This window comes from Triticum dicoccoides, chromosome 7B (genome assembly GCF_002162155.2).
Source record: "Triticum dicoccoides isolate Atlit2015 ecotype Zavitan chromosome 7B, WEW_v2.0, whole genome shotgun sequence".
Classification (NCBI taxonomy): domain Eukaryota; kingdom Viridiplantae; phylum Streptophyta; class Magnoliopsida; order Poales; family Poaceae; genus Triticum; species Triticum dicoccoides.
The window spans coordinates 196,644,463-196,666,958 of record NC_041393.1 but is presented as its reverse complement, the minus strand read 5'-3'; positions in this window follow the sequence as shown (position 1 = coordinate 196,666,958).

The window sequence follows — 22,496 nt, the reverse complement described above, 5'->3', positions numbered from 1 at the left end:
CAAGCTATGAAACAAATGATTGAACAACCACAAAAACCTTAAGGTGATGAGGCTACCACATGCACAATGTCACCTCTTGATGTAGTGCGTCAGTATCTCTCCACTAATACTGCAAAAAGCACCTTCCTGCATAATTCTGGGTTGGTTTTCAAGGTAACCTCGTCCAAATCGCCTACTGAAAAAAATCTTCTGGCTACACAAGTCCAATCCCAAATGGACATTGTTTCGGAAACAAGAATAGTGGTTGACAAATGTCGTCAAGATATGAATGGTTTTGAAACCAGACTATCAGACATTCGCTTCTTTGTTCAAGAGCAATGGCGGAAAGAAGGTGAAGATCGTGCTGCTCCATCAGATTCTATAGCCTGAAACATTAGCACTCAGCTCAAATGAACCGTGCTTCTATACATTTGATGGTGCTTTTATCTGCAAGGACTGTAAACTTTATGCCAATAGGCCTTTTGTTGTATGGTTGGAATTTATTTTGTTGTGATACAACATTTACGATGGTGCCAAAGGCTGCAGTAATTATGACGCTATTTTTGTATAGTGTAGGTTTATCTTAGTAATGTATTCGGCTGAAAGCTTCGTAGGAGCCCAATATGGCAACATTCATCGGGCCTATTCCAGTTGGGCTAAAAACGATTATGGGACAAAATTTTCATGTAGCCGACTAAAAATATCTAGGCCTAAATCAACATAAGCTTTCATATTTTTCAGGTAGGCCTGTGCCCATAGTGGGCCTTTAACAGGCTGTCGGATGTTGGGTTCCGGCAGACCCTTAAGGTTCGAACTCTGGGGTGCGCACGAAGACCTCTCCCCTACCGATCTACGTCCGATCGCCTTGAGGGATCTAAGCTAAAGCGATGAAGAACACGAGGGACACAAGATTTATACTGGTTCAGGCCACCGTTGTGGTGTAATACACTACTCCAGTGTCTGGTGTGGTGGATTGCCTCAAGGGCTGATGATGAACAGTACAAGGGAAGAACAGCCTCGCGAGAGGTGTTCTAGAGCTGGTGTGATGAACTGCTTGGGTGAGTTCGATCACCTCTCTCTCTAATGAGCACTCGATCTGTTCCTCCTTTCCTCTGTGATGGCTAGTCTTATTTATAGAGGCCCTGGTCCTCTTCCCAAATATTGAGCGGGAAGGGCGCCAACAATGGCCATTTTGAAGGGGAACATCTAGTACAAGTTATCCTGACTAAAGTTGGTCTTCGGCTGCCAAAAGCACTGGTGATGATGCCGTCTCGGGCTCCACAGTGACCTCCATCCTGCCGCTCCGCTGGTCTTGGTCTTGTTGCACTGAACTGGCAACCTTTGCCTAATGCCTCGGTTCTCCACACCTGTGCTTGAACCCTTTGCACCAAAGAGGAAACAAGGACACTGCGCAGGCCGGCGCCCGCCTGGCGCCCACCTAGTCTTGATCGTCATGGCTTGCATCACGAGCACCTCGCGATGTACCCTGCCTTGATCTCTCCACCTCCTCGCGAGCCTGCCTGGCGAGGCCGTTCCTGAGGAAGTTGTGCAGCGTCCGCCCCGCGAGGCTTGGCCTCTCGCTTGGGTCTTGAGTCTTGTGCTGATGAAGATGGGTCGTACTGGGCCACCACTTGAGCCACGCCGCAGGCCGTAGGCAGGCAAGTCTGGGGACCCCCGATCCCAGAACGCCAATAGTAGCCCCCGGGCCCAAGGCGCACTCGGACTTGGCTTAGCAGAGAAGCGAAGGGGCAAGTGCGGAGCACCGCTGGCCCCATCAGCCTGCAGCCTTGGGCGCAGCGTGGCAGTTGATTGGACGTGGGCGTCTTCGCTTCCCCATGCTGCCTCGGCAACTGCTCGACCTGACAAGTCCCTTAGGCCAATGGCGCCGATTCGCTGGTTCTCAGCGAAATAGGAGGCAAAGGCACCCCGAGAGGGTACCTATCTGCTTCCGCCGAAGAAGCGGCCTGTCCCCGGCCGCTGCGACGTGGTCACATGGCACGAGGCATCGCGGCCCTAGTACGAGTGGCCGCTGCCTGGGTTTCCTCTGCCCTTGTACGCCCGGATCGAGGGCCCTAGAGAAGAAGGCGCCGAGCGTCACCGACGATGTCGCCGGCGATGCCGGCGAGTCACGGCGGTGCACGTCGTCACCCCTGGAGTCCATGCCGAAGGCTCTCCTCGCGAGCTCGTGCTTCACGCCACCATGCCTCCAAGCTCTTGGATTCGCCGTCCTCCCTCCTTCACCTTCGATATGCCGCTGAGTGGGTCTCTGGAGCTCTGGCTGCAGCACGCTGACTGCAGCACCCTTGCGACCAGAGCGGAGGTTGCGGTCGTCGCTCCGGGCAAGGTCTTCATGACCCGGGGCTGGGGCGAGATCGCAGGGTCTGCTGGACAGGGGGTGCCCTCGTAATTCATTTGGAATACGATGGCGCCTCCTTGATGTTCTTCAAGGTCTTCGACGCAGAAGGACGCCGGCTAGAGTGCTGTCCCAAGGGATGCGGCCGGGGCATCGACGTGGCGAGGCCCAGGCCCGCCAATCGCTTCCCCAACAGCTCCGCAGGCAGCAGCGGAGCAGCCGGAGGATCCAGCGACTCCCCCGAGCTTCACGTGACTCCGAAGACGAGCGACGACAGCTATGATCCCCCAAGCTCGTGTCGTGCCCGGAGCAGGGCAGGTGCATCGGGCCGCCGACGCCACTGATCTGGATGGGGTTGGCACCGGCGCTTGTCGGCCCACTGTTGATGATGGCGTCTCCTACGGAGGTCCACTTGGTTAACGCTCCTTAGGATTAGCACCTTTTGTTCCCTGCGAGGAATCGAAGTAATGCCCCGTGGGGGTATGTAAGGCGCCTGCCATGTCTTTTGTGAATATTATATCCTTATTATGAATTGATGCGAGATGCGTGTCTCGTCCCGGCTCGGCTCCCCCTTTTTTCCTCGCGAGGGCTTGGTGCTCTACACTGACCGGTCCCGGTCCCCAGGCAGGCTTCAGCCGTCGCTGGTGTGCAAGGTCGCGATGTCGTGGTCAAGGCCAGGAGGTGAGCGGCCCAAGGTCTAGTAAGAGCCCCTGAGTCGCGATGCTCAGGAGGTCCCCTTTAGCACTCAAGCAGCCTCCGTTGGGCGAGAAAGGAAGGCAACGTCGCCGTGACAGGGCTGCACTAGGCGAGGGTTTTGCGTTGAGTTGATTTAGCTTTTGCGTGACTTATCTCATAAGTTTGGAGCAGTTCTTCGGTGAGGTGCCGGGCCTGTGCGCCGGCAGCTGGGGTGTTGCTAGGTCAGGCCCTCGTGAGCTTCTCCCCTCTTCCCCGCACTTTCCTTCATGCTCTACATCCTCAGGCCCCGGCCCTCGAGCGAGATCAGCCACCGCTGGTATGACAGGTCGCGATGCCATGGGTCAAGGCCAAGGGGTGAGGGCTGGAGAGCCAGTAAGAGCCCATGAGTCACAATGCTCAGGCGCCCCCCTTTCAACGCGCGAGCGGATCGTACGGGAGAGAGGGAGAGGGAGCTCACGACGCCCCCATGCTATTCCTTAGGCGGATCCTGCACATCAACATGAGGAAAAACAAGGTCTGCCATTACGGTTGCCAGCCAACCATTGGTTGCTCCGAGGGAGTGATTGGGGCACTGAGGGCCTGGTGAGGTAGGACTATGCGGGGCTGCCGCGGCTAGAGCTCGACCACTCAGATTTGTCGGTGTTGCAGGGACGGACCCATGCGCAAGCGCAGTGCTAGAGCGAGCGGCTCCAAAAGTAGGTGTCAATCGAGCAGGCGATTATCTCAAGCAGGTTAATCATGAAGACGCAAATCAAATTAGATAGATGCAGAGAAAGGCAAATGCCACTGGGTCAGGCCCGAGTGGCTTGGGGATGATGCAGCCCTGAGGGCGCTCCCAGCTGAAATGAAACTTGAAAGAAGTCACCTGATACCATTGCAGAACGAGTGTCGGAGTAGTTGGTGGTGCGCGGTGAAGAAGCCAATCCTCACGAGCCCTTGGGACTCGGAGCCTCGGGAGGCTCAGGAGGTCCAGGCGGCTCGGTGAGGTCCATCTCCATCTCCTCCAGGAACGCGCGATGCTTGGCCACCTGAGCTTCCAGAATGCTTCTCATCAGGCGCTGGTGGGCTGCAGCTGCGTTCGGCAGGCCGAAGGGCATGCGAACGTAGCTGTGTAGTGGGCCCGCACAACACCCCACGCGCGAGGGCCAGAAGCACTCCTGAGACGCGACTCGATTGAGCCCTGGGTAGTCGATGCTGACGCGCAGCCTGCCATCCTCGCCTGGATGGGGAGCTATGCTGGGCAGGCGGCGGTTGCCGCGCAGGACTCTTGATTCCTGCAACTGTTGAGCGACCTTGGTGATGAACCCCTAAGGTTGGGCCCTCCTTTCCTTATGCCTTCCCGAGGGAAACGTGCCGCGGAGCACGCCTCCAAGTGGTGCCCAAGCGCCTCCCTCGTGATCTTGGCAAAGTTGGTGGCTCCCTAGGAGAGAGCCCCCGAGCCCCGCCCGAGGAGGGCACCGGGCACGCCTTCCTATGCAATGGAGGGTGGCGCCCCTTGGATGGGTGCAAGTCCGGATGTGGCGCCTCCGGAGGTGCCTGCCTCCTGAGGCCTTGAGCTAGGTAATGTATTCTTCTTCTTGGGAGCTGCTCCTGGGAGGTTTCCACTCTTGCTGCCTAGGTCCTCGATTGACACAGCTTGGAAGGCGCGCTCAAGGGAGCTCACCGCATCCTTCTCTTCACAGGGGACTGTGATGACCCCGCCACTTCCTGGCATCTTGAGGACGTTGTAGCCATGGCGAGTCATTGCCATGAACTTGGCCAGGGCTGGATACCCGAGGATGGCATTGTATGGTAGGCGAATGTGAGCGACGTTGAAGTCAATGAGCTCGGTGCGGTAGTTGTTGCGCTGTCCAAAGGTGACAGGAAGGCGGACCTGCCCTATCGGGACAGTGGTACCATCAGTGACTCCTGAGAAAGGCTTGGTTTGGCTGAAGCTGATCATATGGCACTTGGATATTGTTGAACGTCTCAACGGACAAAACATTGAGTCCTGTGCCGCCATCGATGAGGGTCCTGGTGACTTGCACATTGCTGATGATTGGGGAACAGAGCATTGGGAGGACACCGGCCGTTACCGCGCACTTGAGCTGATCCACTGAGCTGAATGTGATGGCGCACGCAGACCACCTGAGAGGGCGCGTGGCCTCAAGCTTGGGGAGGACTACATTCACCTCGCAAGCAAACTGCTTGAAGATGCGCTGTGAGGCTTGGGCCTGAGCGCCGCCCAAGATGCAAGCGATTGCATGTGGCTCCTGGAAGCCCCCAGGGCTCTCGTCTTGATGATGGTCTTCATTCCTTCTTGGTGGTGGTGGCAGAGGAGGAAGGCATGCGTTGCCTTGCGGGCGATCCTCACGAGGCTGATCTCTCCAAGCTCCCTCGTGAGGCTGGTCCTGCCAGCGGTCCTCGCGAGGCTGGTCACGCCACCCTTGGCGAGGGCCATGGTCGTCCCATCATCCTCCACCTCTTGCTCCACCTCGGCCGTAGCCCCGATCGTTGCGCTCGGGGCGTCGACCAACACGGCCTTCTCGCACGGCCCTGAGCTCTTGGCATTCGTTGGTGTTGTGAGTATGGAGATCGTGGTACACACAGTACCGGCTGCCCTTGGACGACTCCGGCTGGTCCCTGCCATGCTTTGTGTCCGGTTCTGCCGCGAGCACAGTTGCTCCCTTGCGCTTCACATCCTTGGCCTTGGCTTTCTTCTCTTCTGGGTCTGCTACCGGGAGCTCAAGAAGGGAGAGGCGTCCTCCTCAGCCCTTGCGCACTTGGTCGCCGGGTTGAACAACTCCAGTGACGTACACATATCTTCGTGGATTGCCAGCTCCTCCTTCATCTTGACGTCGCGGACGTAATCAGAGAACACTGAAATGATGGCCTCCTCGGTCACCCTGGGAATCTTGAGGTGAGCATTGTTGAAGCGCTGGATGTACTTCTGCAAGGTCTCTCCGGGCTGCTGCTTGATGCGGCGTAGGTCACCCACGGCCGGCGGACGGTCGCGAGTGCCCTGGAAGTTGGTGATGAAGCGGGTGCGCATCTCATCCCAGGAGGAGATCGTGCCAGGAGCCAGGTTGAGGAGCCAGGTGCGGGCGCCATCCTTGAGTGCCATGGGAAACCAGTTCGCCATGACCTTTTCGTCCCCGTTGGCGGCTTCAATGCCCAGCTCGTAGAGCTGTAGGAACTCCGCGGGATCGACAGTGCCGTCATAACGAGGAGGCAGGTCAGGCTTGAACTTGCCTGGCCACGCGACACTGCGTAGCTCGGTGGTGATGGCGCGGCAGCCTGCGATGGCCACCGGAGCCTTATGCTGATGCTGGGCTTGCTCCTGGGGATTCCCGTGCACCGCTGCCTGGAGCAGCGCGGGGTCTTGACGTGGTGGCGCAGGGATGCGGTCATGGCGCACCGGTGCCGGGAGCACGCGAGCACCGTCTAGGGGACAAGGGATTTTTGGCAGCTCATTTCTTGTCGCGCGGGCGCCGAACACGGTGGATCTCGTCCTGGGGCCGCGTGCCTTGGAGCCAGGGTGCCTTCTTGGGGAGGAGGTGGCGGACGCACCTCCAGGTCTGCGCCTCCTGCACAGGACAGAGGGCGAGGCAGTGAGAGGGACAACACAGGAGAGCCCCCTGCGGCGTTGACGAGCTCGGTGATGCGGGCGAGCCAGTCCTCGTAGAGGTCGTTGACGGGACGGTAGTGCAGGAGCTCACACGCCAGGAGCAAAGCGGCGTGCGCGTCCGTGGGGGCGCGACGGGCATGGGACGACGAACCGGCTGGAGTCAGCGACGGGATGGCGGTGCGGCCTTCCCACCGCATCGAAGGATGCATAGATGAGGCCTTCTACTCGTTCCCCGCCGGGCTGGTGGCGGCATTGGCGGCAGGCGACGGGGAACAACGGGGACACCCACCGACAGGAGCCGTCTGGGCGACGCGGGTGGCGAGAGCATCCCAACGCTCGGCGCGAGCCAGGCGAGCGTCGGCCATGGACACGACGGAAGATCGAACGCGAAACAGTGGAAGAAAGATTCCGGCGCACCCCTGCCTGGCTCGCCAAATGTCGGATGTTGGGTTCCGGTAGACCCTTAAGGTTCGAACTGTGGGGTGCGCACGAAGATCTCTCGCCTACCGATCTACGTCCAATCGCCTCGACAGATCTAAGCTAAAGCGATGAACAACACGAGGGACACAAGATTTATACTGGTTTGGGCCACCGTTGTGGTGTAATACCCTACTCCAGTGTGTGGTGTGGTGGATTGCCTCAAGGGCTGATGATGAACAGTACAAGGGAAGAACCGCCTCGCGAGAGGTGTTCTAGAGCTGGTGCGATGAACTGCTTGGGTGAGTTCAATCACCTCTCTCACTAATGAGTACTCGATCTGTCCCTCCTTTCCTCTATGATGGCTAGTACTATTTATAGAGGCCCTGGTCCTCTTCCCAAATATTGAGCGGGAAGGGCGCCAACAACGGCCATTTTGAAGGGGAACATCTAGTACAAGTTATCCTGACTAAACTTGGTCTTCAACTGCCAAAAGCACAGGCGATAACGCCGTCTCGAGCTCCACGGTGACCTCCATCCTGCCGCTCTGCTGGTCTTGGTCTCGTTGCACTAAAATGGCAACCTTTGTCTGATGCCTCGGTACTCCACGCCTGTGCTTGCCCCCTTTGCGCCAAATAGGAAACAAGGACACTGCACAGGACGACGCCCGCCTGGCACCCACCTAGTCTCGATCGTCATGGCTTGCGTCACGAGCACCTCGCGAGGTACCCTGCCTTGATCTCTCCGCCTCCTCGCGAGCCTGCCTGGCGAGGCCGTTCCTTAGGAAGTCGTGCGTTGTCCGCCCCGCGAGGCTTGGCCTCTCACGAGGGTCTTGAGTCTTGTGCTGATGAAGATGGGTCGTACTGGGCCACTACTTGAGCCACGCCACAGGCCGTAGGCAGGCAAGCCTGGGGACCCCCGTTCCCAGAACGCCGACACAGGCCTAAACATAATGTGTGCCCGTAGTAACAATAGGCCGTTTACAGGTGTAAATATCTCGAGCCCATAAAAAACATGGGCCTTCAATAGTCCGAAAGTGAGATTGGGCCCTGATTGTGCCAAATAACCCACTGGTCTTAGCAGGCCGAAATGGTGGCACATTTACAATGCGAATCGTTCACAGGCGAAAATTCGGACGGGCCGTAAATGCGCCGACCTACTACACGGGCCTTTAATAGGCCAGAAGTTCGGTCGGGCTTGATTAGTGTCATTTTTATATGGGGCGTTAATAGGCCCGATGTGACGTTGGGCCACATATGGCCTATGGATTTCGTCCGACGTTAACAGGTCTAAAATCACAATAGGCTGAAAGTGGCCAAAATCTATAGTGGGCCTCTAACACGCCAAATGTCAGACATGGCCGAATATGACCCAAATCCTTCACAGTCGTTTATGGGCCGAAAGTTTCAATGGCCTATAAATGGGCCCAAATGAAGCAAGACCTTTAACAGGTTGGAAATACACCGGGCTGTAATTTGGCCCAAATACTTAGCAGACTGTTAACGGGCCAGAAGTGACCATGGGCCGCGATGATGACAAGTTTAGGACGAGCCATTGATGGGCCGATTTAACACTAGCCGTATGGGCCTTAGCTGAGAATGTTGGGCCTTTAGCTGGGCTGGCCCATTATGGTCCGCTAAATCTCGTGGGCCTTTAGTTGGGCTATCCCATTTAAACTTTATGGGTCGGGCCCGTCCATGTGTCAACATATCATATGCGCATCTCAATCATTGGATGAGTGACACCTGTGCCAACGCGGAGCTGACACGTGGTTCCGTCGGCCAATGAGAATTTTCCACGTGGAAAATGGGCATGGCTGTTAGCGGGTTATCGGATCCAAAACCGGAGCCGATAGCTTAACGGAGCCGTTATGGTGGATGCCACGTGTCGGTCACCCTTGATGAAAGCACTTCCATGATGCGGCATTTATCATCATGAAAGTGGACACTTCCGTGATGATAATTTTGCTAAAGTCATGGAACACTTCTATGACAGCACAGGTATGACTATCTTGATTCTGTCATAAAATCGTCATGGATGTACATGCATGACAGAAAATGTGACCTACTGTGACAAACATGTATCATCACAGAAGTGTATTTTTTGTAGTGCTAGTAGTACGCTCTCTCCTCGCCCATGCGCGCGGTGGCTCGTAGACGAGGAGAACCTTTTGCTTTTACTACTCCTACAACAAGCTCTCCCTTGCCCACGCGGTGGACGGGACATGCAACAGTTGATTCGATATTGTAGAAGTAGTAACATCATTGTCCGACTTGTCGAAGAGGCGAAGAGCCAAGCGCAACCCGAACATGGTAGTCTTATGTGTAGGAGAGGGGCGTGGTGTGGCAGTTTTGTGGCAATCCTTTTCTAGTATTGTTGTTTGCGTCCAATAGGTGCCACCGTCGGATGTAGGTATTACGGTTATTGTGGCAATTGCTAGTTACAGATATCTTACGAAAATCAAATAATCCCAAAACAAACCCGACCATGTTTCTTGTTTCTTTGTTTTTAATGCCTTGAGACATACTACTACCTAGCACCGCATGCAACGGTCAGTTCATTCAATGCAATCGTATTAATTAGCAAATAAATATTAAGTTCTCTTGTTTTCCTCTCCACCTTGGTTGCGGTGCATAATGCAGTAGTCTCTTTTTGACACGCATTTACCTTGATATGGATGGAATGCCAACGAGGGGGAGGGTAGCGGTTCCCAAAACATTGAACGATCAATGGTGCATCCTCATTCAATTATCAGGCAGAGGGAATTAATTGGAGAAGCAGAATGGAGCCAGCACAATGTTAATGCAACACAGTTTGGACTCTCATATAAAAGCACCCCACCTCTCTAATCGATCTACTCCTAGTCTCTGCGCAACACTGCTGACTCCAATCCAAGACCAAGGACCAGAAGCCACAAGCACCCATGGCATCGATGGACGCGAGCGGTAGTCCGCTGTGCCAGATCATCCAAGACGCCGGCCTATGGCCTCGCACTGTGCAGCGTTTCCAGACGGTGCTGGAAACCATCAGCGTAATAGCCCTCGTCGACGCCGGCTTTGCCTCTCACATGGGCGAGATGATGGTCTGCTCCATCCGCAAGTTCACTGCCATCAAGAAGCGCATGGACGACCTTGCCGTACTCCTCCAGCCCGCGCACCCAGGCTCCTCGTTGCCTTCCACCTTCATTGGTCTCCAAGGTGACGAACTCTTTGAAGCACTGGTAGCCCTGCAGCGGCCGGAGGTCAGGACAAAGAATGTGCACGTCGAGGCCGCACTCGCTGCGCAATGGCTCGCCATGCAAGAAAGCATCGACCTACACATCCACGTCTACGAGGAAATCATCTACATAGGCCACTACAAGGCCAACAAGGATAGAAAGACGTTGGCCATCTTCCACCGGCTGGAATCTTTGGACGCCATTGTTCGGAAGCACTTTAACCTGGCCACGAAAGCTGCTGCTACTTAGCCGCCATTCGGTGGGCCAACACCCTGAGTTAAGGAGGAGTAAGTCGTCGATGCATCTTTCTTCTTGCCTCCTGTAACCAGCACTGCATCGCCTCATGGCCTTAATGTTTTATTAGTGTATGACATTTTTATTCAAGTCGTAAATGACATCATTGTTCGATTTCTCGAAGAGGCAAAGAGCCAAGCACAACCCGAACGTGGGGGTTGTGTACGCTCGCGTGCCAATCTTATATGTGAGGGAGGGGGCGTGGTGTTGCAATTTTGTGGCATTTCTTTTGTATTGTTGTTTGCGTCCAATAGGTGCCACCGTCGGATGCAGATCTTACGATTGTTGTGTCGATCCCTTACGAAAACCTTACAATCCCAAAACACTTAGGCGTGATGGATTAACTCCACCTCATTTCTTGTTTCTTGACATGAATAAAGGAATCAACCAAAAGATACATGGGCATGTATGTTTCAATGCCTTGAGACTACCTAGCATGGCATGCTGCGGTCAGTTCATTTCATGTAACGGTAGTACTATAGTAGAAATATTAAGTTCTATCATTTCCCCTCACCTTGGTCGCGGTGCACAATCTAGTAATGACTACTCTCTTCTTGACCCGCTTTTACATTGATGCGGCTGGAATGCCAAGGAGGGAGAGGGTAGCGGTTCCCGAGACATTGAACTGTCAATGATGCATCCTCAATGAGCATACAGAGAGAATTAATTGGAGAAGTAGAATGGAGCCAGCATGTTGTGAATGCAATGCAGTTTGGACTCTCATATAAAGGCGCCCCACCACTCCAATCTAGCTAGTCCTAGTCTCTGCGCAACATTTCTAACTCCAATCCAAGACCAAGTGAACAGAAGCCACAAGCACCTATGGATGTGATGCACATGAGTGCCAGTCGGCTATGCCAGATCATCCAAGACACCGGCTTGCAGCCGCGCACTGTGCAACGTTTCCAGATGGTGCTGGCCACCGCCAGTGTTGTAGCCCTCGTCGATGCCGGCTTCGCCTCTCGCATGGACGACATGATGGTCCTCTCCATCCGCAAGTTCACCGCCATCAAGAAGCGCACGGACGACCTTGCTGTACCGCTCTAGCCCGCGCACCGAGGATCCTTGTTGCCTGCCACACTCATGGCCCTCCATGTTGACGAACTCTTTCAAGCCTTGGTGGCCCTGCAGCTGCCAGAGGTCGCGACAAAGAATGTGCATGTCAAGGCTGTGCTCGCCGCGCAACACCTCGCCATGCAAGAAACCGTTGACCTACACATCCACGTCTACGAGGAAATCGTCTACATAGACCACTACATGGCTAGGGAGGACAGAAAGACGTTGGCCTTCTTCCACCGGTTGTAATCTTTGGACGCCATTGTTGAGAAGCACGTTGACCTAGCCATGAAAGTCGCTGCTACTTAGCCGCTACTCGATGGGTCGGCGCCCTGAGTCGAGGAGGAGGAGGTCATCGATGGATGCATCTTTCTTATCACCTCCTGTAACTAGCACTGCATCGCCTCATGGCCTTAATGTTTTATTAGTGTATGTCAGTTTTATTCCAGCCATAAATGACATGTGTGATCCCTTGCTCTTATTTGGTGTTAATTATATGTAGTATCACTGTCTTCATCCTGGGGTACTACTTAGGTCCTGGTTTATGGTCAAATTTTGGTGACATGCATGAACCTTTTGTTTGTCAAATAGATGGTTAAATTTTGCCACACATTACGATGGGGAGCAATAAACCAGGACGGAGGTAGACTGGTCACGATCGTGTTTTGTGTCAAATTTTCACTTCAGGGACCCAACCTACATGGAGGGAGTATATATATTGGTGCGACAACCAAACTTATATATTCAAAACTGAGAATTACTACATGTCACGAGTTCAAAATGAGAAAGTGGAACTAGTATTACAACATGCATGTGTCGTTTGCATCGCACCCTAAACTGTCATTCTGGCCCGCCGCTCATCGCTCATTGGCTTGGTATTTTCTATGTATGAGTTATAAATAGAATGCCGCGTTTGCGTCGCACCCCCACACGGTCTGTCTGGCACGCCGCTCAAGCCAAGGAACGCTTGTTGTGTTAGCATTTTCACTGTCAGGTGGGGCCGCAGTTGAGCAAACCGACTATCGACAAATCCCCACCCCGCGCACCATGCGTCGGCTGAGTTAGAATTAGAAGGGAGAAACAAGGGAGAAGATCTAGCTGTAGCACGGATGCTGTTGTCAGATGGGACTCATGTTAATAGAATAGGAGTACTGAGTACTCGTACGTCTAGTACTGAGTACCGCTAGGTGGGTGCATGCGACCTATACCTATCATCAATTTAGGTCTCCTTTTTGAACCGCAGCTACGGTTCATAGTATATATTTTTCACACATTTTTCCTCATGTATGTACTCCTAGGCTATTTCCACGTGCCTCCTTTCGCCGACAGGTGGGAAAAAGCATCTGGGTCGTATTGCATGCATGACTTGGAGCAAATGCAACCATGCCGGCGTACTTTACATTTCAGACATGACGAATTATATGCAAACCCCCGCAGAAGAATAAATAAATAATTGAATTACTATGTGCAAACCGGATTATTTTCATAGAAACCGGAGCACGCCCATTAAATTTTGGACATAACACATTTATAAAACACGACTAACCTAAACCACTCTAAGGGCCTCTTTGATTCGCAGGATACTGAAAACACAGGAATGGGGAAAGTATGATGGCGATGAACCGAGAGGAGGAGTAAAAGGAGGAGTATTGTACGTGCTAGAGGCTGGACTGTAGCACATTGTTTTTTATGGCCATATCATCACATTGTTTTCTATGGCCTATCGCCCGTTGGTTCACTGGGCTACCGTGTTTCACACTCCTCTGACGTGAGTAGTAGTACATATACATAGTACTATATATACTGCATGATTATTTGCTCCTTCTTAATTTGCCAACATGTGCGAGAGCCAGCATCCGGGTCGACGTGTCATGCACCAGATTACAGTGGGGAACGGAAGGGGGGCATCACCCCGGTCGTAGCGCTGGAGTAATAATGACTATATTGAGTAGTCATATCACAAGACCCCATCTTTCTAGTAGTAATGAGCCGTCAAATTGCACAACCCTACATTTCCAGCAGTAAGTTGAATCCGCTACTCACTCACCTGCCTCGCCTCTCCGTCAAACCGGCTACGCGAAAATTGTCGCACGTACTGCACGGTAAAAGCCCCGCCCTCAACTTTTAAATACTCATAGTATAATTTTGTATCGATGAATTGCACCATGGAGCGTAAAACCAAAAGAAAAAGGTGGTACATGTAAAGAAATATAGTTCAAGCTGTAGCTAGTGATTCAGAATGTAAACTATGCATGTGTTTATACGTATAGGTCATTTCAAAGTATTTAGCCCATTATTGCAATGTGGTCAAACTGTACCATTGATATCTTAAAGCCAAAATAGTTTGAGGTTGTTCGTTCTTTTAAGTACTGTATAGCTAGAGCAATGCCACCATTAAACTAACCCCACAAAGTAGTACTTTATGTTTACTCACCCGTGGGGTTGTTCAATGAATGGAGGGTCGGGGAGCATGAGTGAACGAAGTGCAAATTGCAGTCAATCATGTTAAAATAGAGAGTTTCTTTTCTTTAATGCCACGTACACAAATTGAAACGCTTGTTGTGGAGAGAAAAAGATAATCACTCCACTATATATATCGGCAGGGGCCTGAGCGCTTGCTTTACTAGGGTTGCTCTCTTCATTCTCTCATCCTCTCCAGATCTAAACAAGATAGTGGTAGCGACATTTTCTCTCTGCTCAACGATGGTCATAGATCCGCCCGGATCCCTTCGGCCGGTGTGTGTAGGGGACTAGGCGCATCGTTCACGCAGTCATCAGCAGCAACGGAGGAAACCCACAGGTGCCGGCGGGTCCCGATCCTCTGCCCATGTCGTTTTGTCCGACATAGCACCAGCTCGGGAGGTCCTCTAACCCCTTCTTCCTCCCTACCATATTGTGGGCAGATCCGACCTGCTGTCGGCCTCCAAGCCACATCCCAACGACCCTCAGATATAAGTTCCTTCGAAAGCGGCCCTGCTCTACTGCCCCAGCTCCCCACGTGTCTGCATGTGGATATTTTTCTACTTCCATCAGCTCTTCCAAAGCCACCTAAATTTTTAGTATTATTAGAGGTAAAGCTACTTCATGCAGTCGAATCTAGGACTTGGTTCAAACAACAAAGAAAGGGGGGAAGTTGTAGCATGAATCTAGGACTTGATTCAAAGAGGAAATAACAGGGGCAAAGTAGTAGAGACTAGATACCCAACTGGTCTCTTGGTTGAAAAGGGAAATAAAGGGAAAAGGCAGTACAAACTAAATAAGGAATATATCTATTATTGGTTGAAAAAAGGATAGAAAGTGGCAGCTGGTGGACAGGTCAACAGAGTATGTCTAGGATTAGATTTGCTACCCTCACATAGTAAAAGGTCTCTAGGATTTGATTTGATGCCCTAACAGAGTATGAACAAACGCGACATCACCACTTTATGCCTCCTTGTAGGTACATTGTGCTGATGCGTCCACTATCACATGTCCTTGTACCAACTTTTTGTTGTAGTTAATGTAAGGTCGTATGTAAAATGAAGCAATCATGCCGTTACCGTAAGGACATGTCTAACCAATGTTATTGTTAATCTAATGCCTTTAGTAATATGATGCAATTAAACTGTGTCACAAATGGTACTCCTTCTATTTCTCCCAGTATCCTAAGTTAGTTGCGTCTTAGCTCTGCTGAGTGTCCTGGTGTCCCCGCTGTCCCATGCCTTTAAACCAACTCTTTTGCTGCTATTGATCTATTGTATCTGGTAAACAAGCAATGCCACCACTAAAGTAATCCCATACTGGCTGGAGGTAACCCTCCTTTTTTTAAAGCAATCCCATATTTGACGAATTTCATTGTTGATCTAATGCTTTCGATAACATGAAGCAATGCTGCCGTTTTAAAATTTCTACCGTCTTTGCATGATTGCCATGAACATAATGAAGATGCTTCTTTTCATTTCATATATGTTTTGTATCTTGTCATTGACCAGTAACTGTTTTCTTTCTATCTTTTTGTGCGGATAGGGATATCAATTTCACCTCGCTGCTATTGTTACCTTTTGGTGAACTGCACAAAACATTTTTTTGGAATGAGTGTCTTATGCAGTTCAACTAAAATGTCACGTGGGTAACGTCTCTCAATTTTGGTGGAACTGCACAAAGGGCAATTGGAGTTTCCAACATCTCTGTTAAACTCTGCCGGTAATCTCGTGCAACATTTTATTAGCCTTTGCAAGATGAGCCATCACTGTAACCACAATGGCACTTTATTTTAGTGGAACTGCACAACAGGAGAAGCAAATTATAGTTGCACCTTGCATGAGCAGGACAACCAACCTTAATGTTGCTCAATTTCAGTGCAACTACTAAAGAAGAACCTGCCAGCTCATGAGAGCAAGTACTTTTTGCTAGCTGCATGATGCAATCATTGCTTTATTTCAGCTAGACTGTGGAAAAAGGTTACATAAATTGAATCATCCGAGTGGATATATAGGTTTGCCACATCGAGTTGTGGTGGCGTAGGGCCCCTCTCTCAGTAATGGTTCCCATGACCGGGTATGTTCCTTTTTGGTTGATTTTGACCCTGCATCCAGCTAGTGATCTTGTGCTACTGTTTTGCACTTCTATGAGAAAGCAATAATGATATTGTTTTTGCATCTTAATTTAATGCCACTAATAATTTGAGGAAATCTTTTGGCACCGCTACTGCCACTGATAAAATGAAGTAATAATACATATAAAATAGAGCTATTGTCTTATCTACCATTTCATTTCCAATATAGATAACTTGCAGAAGGCCTATCCGACAGAATGCAGTCCATGTGCACTGTATCAATCACATAGCTGCACTAAACTTGTTGAGTCCATCACGCCTACCGTTGAGGTGGTGCACCCCCCTCTCTAACTGGCGGGTGCCACAATTTTAGTTGAACTGCACAAAATAGTGATTCAAATGAGTCGACGCTCCTCCTTCTACTGCCACACTGAGGTGTTAATGGATGTCAACGAATCACCTTCATGGCAAGATACAGGTACATGAAGGTTAACTTGATCTTCCAAAGTTATCTCACATAGGCCAGTAATGTCTTTTGTCAACATGGTTGTGCTTTGTCATACTGTGCTAACATTATATATTTTTAATAAAGCTATTCTATCCCAATCTTTTCTTATTTTGGAAATAAAGTTGCTTTACCTAGTGCCACTATTATAGTAATCATGCTCTTTCTTATCTATGCAAACATGAATACTCAACTACAGATGTTGTGATGGTCAAAAACATTCGCCAAGTTCTTGGGTTGTATGACACGGCTAGCCAAGATGGATTTAATCCCGAGATTCACTCTATCCAAAGGCTCTAAAGTACCATCGTGTTTGCAAGGTGGAAAGAGATATTTTAGGACGTTGATTGATGAGTCCACTAGATTTTGCTATGTGTACTGTATTTGTTAAATACTAAGGATGAGGCTCTGTACACATTACGAAATCTAGAAGGCCCTCTTGTGCATATATTGGAAGTGGTAGCACCACCAGTGATGCAGAATATTTTAGCTGCCAATGTTTGACATGCGTGGCCTTAAAAAGGCCTAGTTTCAATGTTTAGGCAAATCCTTGGATCAAATTGCTTACATGAAGCATCAATCAATTTTTAATTATTTGTTCACATTCTCACAATGTTTGAGTTGTATAGTTATGATTGGCTCTGATATATGAATCATTGAGATGTATATGCATCTTTGTTGTACTTATTATTTCAATCTAATGGGTTGGTTCTGAATCTTGCAAGCTGGGAATCATTGTGATGTGTAGGCATCTTTGTTTTACTTATTATTTGAATATCATTGGTTGGTACTGAATCTTGCGAGTTGGGACATGACATGTTGATGCAGAGGACATCAACCATAACAAGCTGTTCAAAGTTGATAGTATTGTTTGTGTGAAAGTGCGGCAAATGAGCTGATTGTGTGTGTCCTGATAATAATAATTCTAATCGTTGTGCATGTTGATCTCGTGGCACTAATAGAACAAGCCAATTCTTAACTTGTTTTAAGAATAAATTTTAATTAAAGCTAATAAAATTTAAGTAAAGTGACCATTGACACTTGCTATTACAGTACAAGTACAAACCCGCTCGTGAACCTGAGGGGGCATGTTCTGTCGGGCGTGCAGTGGGTGATGGAGGGGTAGTAACTGTTGTCGCCTGTACACAATCAATTTACTGTTGAAAGAAGTTCCCCAAGAGCTGAAAAACGAACTGTTGCTGCCGCCTACCCATTCGCTCACTTGCAGTTGGAAAAACAAACTGCTGCTGCCGTGGTGCCGCCCATCTAGTACCCCAGCACACACTCATCGTCTTCATATCCCCCTCCCCCTGCATGCCCCTAATCCCCACAAAACAAGAACCGCCACATCAACTCTACGTGAAAAGAGACTCCAATGGCGATCCGAGGGGTGAGCCTATTGGATATGGACTTCAGCAAGGAGTTCACCTTTGAGTTCGCCGTTCAGACCCATGGCAGCACCAAGTTGAATGTGATGTACACCAACGACCCGTACTCGGTGAAGCTTTGCCTCACCAAGTTCAAGTAGTACCTACAGGAGGAGAAAGCACAAGGTTGTGGGACTAGACCTTGTGCCCATCCATTCGTCTCCCGACAGGGACCAGCGGATCGTCGTCACCTAGGTAAGTGTGTAGGACAAGTTTCTCATTTCATCGGCATCGCCGACTGCACCTTCCCTACGATGGAGGGCAGGAACAAGTGTGTCGACATCCAGAAGCAATAGAACATCATCGGGAACGTGCAGGAGAAGGACTCCGTGGTTGACCCCATCACAACCATCATCGACCCCTACTACGCTAACATGAAAGAAGACGTCAATACCAAGGACCTGAACACATGGGAGGTACCTCTGAATCTACCCTACATAACCTACGCGGCCATGGACACATACGTATGCTACGACATGTACAGGAGGATCTTAGACATGAGGGCGTGTCTGCTTCGCGTAACAGACGAGTACACAGACAGCCGCAACATCATGATCAAGCGTGCTAGGAAGGTCTAGATGGTGTACTTTATCTGTTTAAGCACCTTTATCATCTGAGTGGTTCATGCATTAGCGTATGTGCCGTAATTATCTATTTTTTCTGAAATATTTCGTCTAAGAATGCATTAACCTGTTTGCTTTTTTTAGTGGCTATTTGCTTATGTATGTAACTACTTCACTGGGCTGCCGCGCTTTGAATCTCCTTCCTCCCAACATATTCCCCTTCTTAGGTGGACCCATCAGGTCTCGTACACATACATCTAGGACCAACCACCTATCCATTTGTATTTCTTTATTTTGTTCAATATATCGTCATCTTCCAATAACGGCTGGCGGTGCTGCCGTGCATGCCTCGGTGAGCCATCCTAGCCGATGGCGCTAACCAGGCCATCCTGTACTCCCACACATTCTCCGGCGGTGGCAGATCCACCGGCCCGCCCTGCACCCGAACAAGTCAACCCTCTGTACTCCCCTCCGCATGCGTCTTCCCCGGCCCCGGTTCATTCCAGTCCGAGGTCTCAACGTCATCCTCTGCCTTGGTGCTCCCGCCGCGGCGCTGCCGTTTGTCGTTCCCAACATGGTCAACAAAATGAGAGGAATCGAGAGACGACTGTTCATCGAGAGGCTGATAGTCCAGGCCCACCAGGTCCATGGCCTAGGTTTTGTTGTTTAACACGCGCAGCCCACGACATGCAGACATAGATGATCCAGCAGGTTTCAACATTTTTGGGGGGTCCAACAGGTATTAAGCATCCTCTGGGCCTCCCAGCCTAGCTTGTCTATAACATCAGCAACCCAAGTTATGGTTTTTTTAAGACAACACACAGGTCAGTTCTATTTTTCTATAAGACTGCAAAACTGAACCTATGTTTCCCTTATATAATAATAATATATATATATATATATATACTTATATTGATATCTTATTTTATTACATATATATAACAGAAACAACATAAAGTTCCATTAAACCTATCGTTTGTCCAACCACTTTATAGACCTTCCCACTTCCTTTATTTTTCGTTTTTATTTATCCTCTCTCTGAATTTTCTCCCACTTTCTTTTTCGATGTAATCTGAGTTTTCTCCCAGTACTTTTCCCTAGAACCAACTCAACTGTCCCATGTCTAGCCTAAAAAATGTTAATACCCCACATCCTATTAACTCATCAAATTAAAATGATATTTTATTTCGTAAATCGAAAGTTCTTACAAAATAATAATAATAATTGTTTATATATAACTTGGCAAGTTAACTCCTAGTGAATGCGTACATAAGCTTGCAAAGATTTTACTGACCAATGCAGTAATAGACGTGCAATCATGTGTTTATGTTTTTATATTCACCCAGCCCAGCAAGTCCACGGATTTCGAGAAAAATGCAAATGGGTTTTAAATTCTAACATAATATATAAACATGTTACATAGACGCTACATCATTGTTTCACCCAGCCCACCAAATCGATTATAAAAACAAATGGACGGGCTGACATGTGGGACAGTAAGTCGAAGCCTAAGCACTTTCACACACAAAATACAGAGGTCGAACCCTAAGAAAGATGTTGGGTTTACATCCAATGACCGACATTCTTCTTCAATCTCTCGTCTTCTTCCTTCATCGCTGCTGGCACCACCTGCTCAAGCATCTGGCGTCCAGCGGTGTTGTTTTGCGCACTTTGTAGCGGACCACTACCCCACCAACGGTCAGGCCATCCCTCCACTCCTCCACACCTCCTCTTATTCTATGCAGAGTGTAGGCCCACCCCGCACCCGAACCAGTCAAGTTTCCCACTCCTCACCGCCTGCGACTCCACTACCACGTCTTCCCCATCTCTAGGTTGTTCCAGTCTAGGGCCTCGCTATTGTCCATCGCCCTTAGGGTGCTCGACACGGTGTGGTCAACATGGTCAACAAACAAGAGTCATCAGAAGATGACTGTACATGGAGAGGCTGACAGTGGGGACGCACCACGACCATGGACGCATGCATGCAACTGCATCCCTTTTACCCTGAAAAATAATGTTTTCTCCCCCTGACAGCCGGGACCCAGCAGCTACATCTTCGCATGCAAGGAAGTGCGTCCCTATTACAGGCAAAAAAATGCTTCCTTCCCCTGAGAGTTGGGACCCATCAGCTGTATCTTCGCATGCAAGGAAGTGCCACCTTACCCTCCCTGATAGCTGGGACCCACCCGGTCAAACCGTACGTAGGGTTGTCACTTTGGTCGTGAACGTGTACGTACATACTGGTCGATCGGTCTGTCTAGAAGCATGAACCGCGGCCGAGCAAGGAGCGGCACGTGTGACGTAGCAATTGAGGCAGTCCTGTCTAAATCGTGTACATGTATGTATAGCCACATTGCAAGAAAGTAAATACGGCTACGTACGTACATACGAGTTGGGTCTGAAACGTGTATAGCAACGATGTCCTGTTCATCGGCAGCCAACCGACTGGGTCAGAATGGAGGAAACCACGTCGTGTTCATCGCGAGGCAAGAGACTGGATTAGAATGTGTCCTGTTCATCGGGAGCCAACCGACTTGGACGAAACAACCCAACTGAGGTCCTGTGCATCGACTTGGGGTCTCACGTTCGGCAAAACGGAGGAAACGGAGTTCTCTTCGACCCCTACGGTTGAAACAGGATCCTGTTCATCGGGAAAGGGCTGGCATACCGCAAAATGAATGAAACGGACTTCTCTACAACCGCCTACGGTCGAAACGGGTCCTGTTCATCGCGAGGGGTCTGGCGTACCACAAAACGGATGAAACGGGGTCATGTTCATTGTAGGGGTGTGTGGAGTACCACAAAACGGGACTCCACGGGCTAGTATTCAGCCACCGTCGACTTCCTCCAGCCTCCACCATCCACTGTTCATCCATGGACTAATGTTCATCCAGACTCCACGGGGTCCTGTTCATCCACCCCAACCAGCTGGGTGTGTGCGGCGGCCTTCAGGGTCCAGTTCATCTAGCAGCAACCACGTACTACCATGGGGGCCTGTTTATCCAGCAGCAACCGCCTACTGAAAGTGCGTTACGTCGACTAGAGGGGGGTGAATAGGCAATTTTTATGAATTCTTCACTAAGGAATTTCAGGGTGAGGAAATTCCTAAGCGAAGAACTACTTGCAGCGGAATAAGTATGCAACGCCCCGGATTCGATGCGCTAGGTGTCTACCAGTTATTCGCCGCTATTCCCATGTCATGTGCTTGCGTGTTGCATTTTATCATGTCATCATGTGCATTTCATTTTGCATACGTGTTGGTCTGATGCATCCGAGCATTTTCCCCGTTGTCCGTTTTGCAATTCGGCACTCCTATGTCCTCCGGCGTCCCCCTCTTCTCTATTTTCATGTGCGGGTGTTAAACGTTCTCAGAAAGCACCGAGGTTTGCCAAGTGACCTTGGTATAGCACCGGTAGACCGCCTGTCAAGTTTCATGCCATTTGGAGGTCATTTGATACTCCAACGGTTAACCGGGTAACCGTAAAAGCCTTTTTTGTCTTGTATCCCAACACCCTTCCAAAGTGGCCCAAAACCCATCCTAACCCCATCCATGCTCTCGGTCGTTCGATCACGATCGTGTGGGCGAAAACCGTGCCTCATTTGGACTCTCCTAGATCCCTCTACCTATAAAAACGTGTTCCCCTCTCCATTTTCGGATCAATTTTCCCCCGAAACCCTAGCCCCACTCCTCTCGCCCGCCGGGCACGTCCGATCTGACGCCGGACACGTCCAGCGCCGCCGTCTCATCCAATCCCGTTGTGCCACGTGGCCGCCACCGCTGCCCCCCGCTCGTGGCCCGCTCGGCCCGCAGCCGGCCCCCGCGGCCCGGCCGCTGAGCGCCGCCGCCC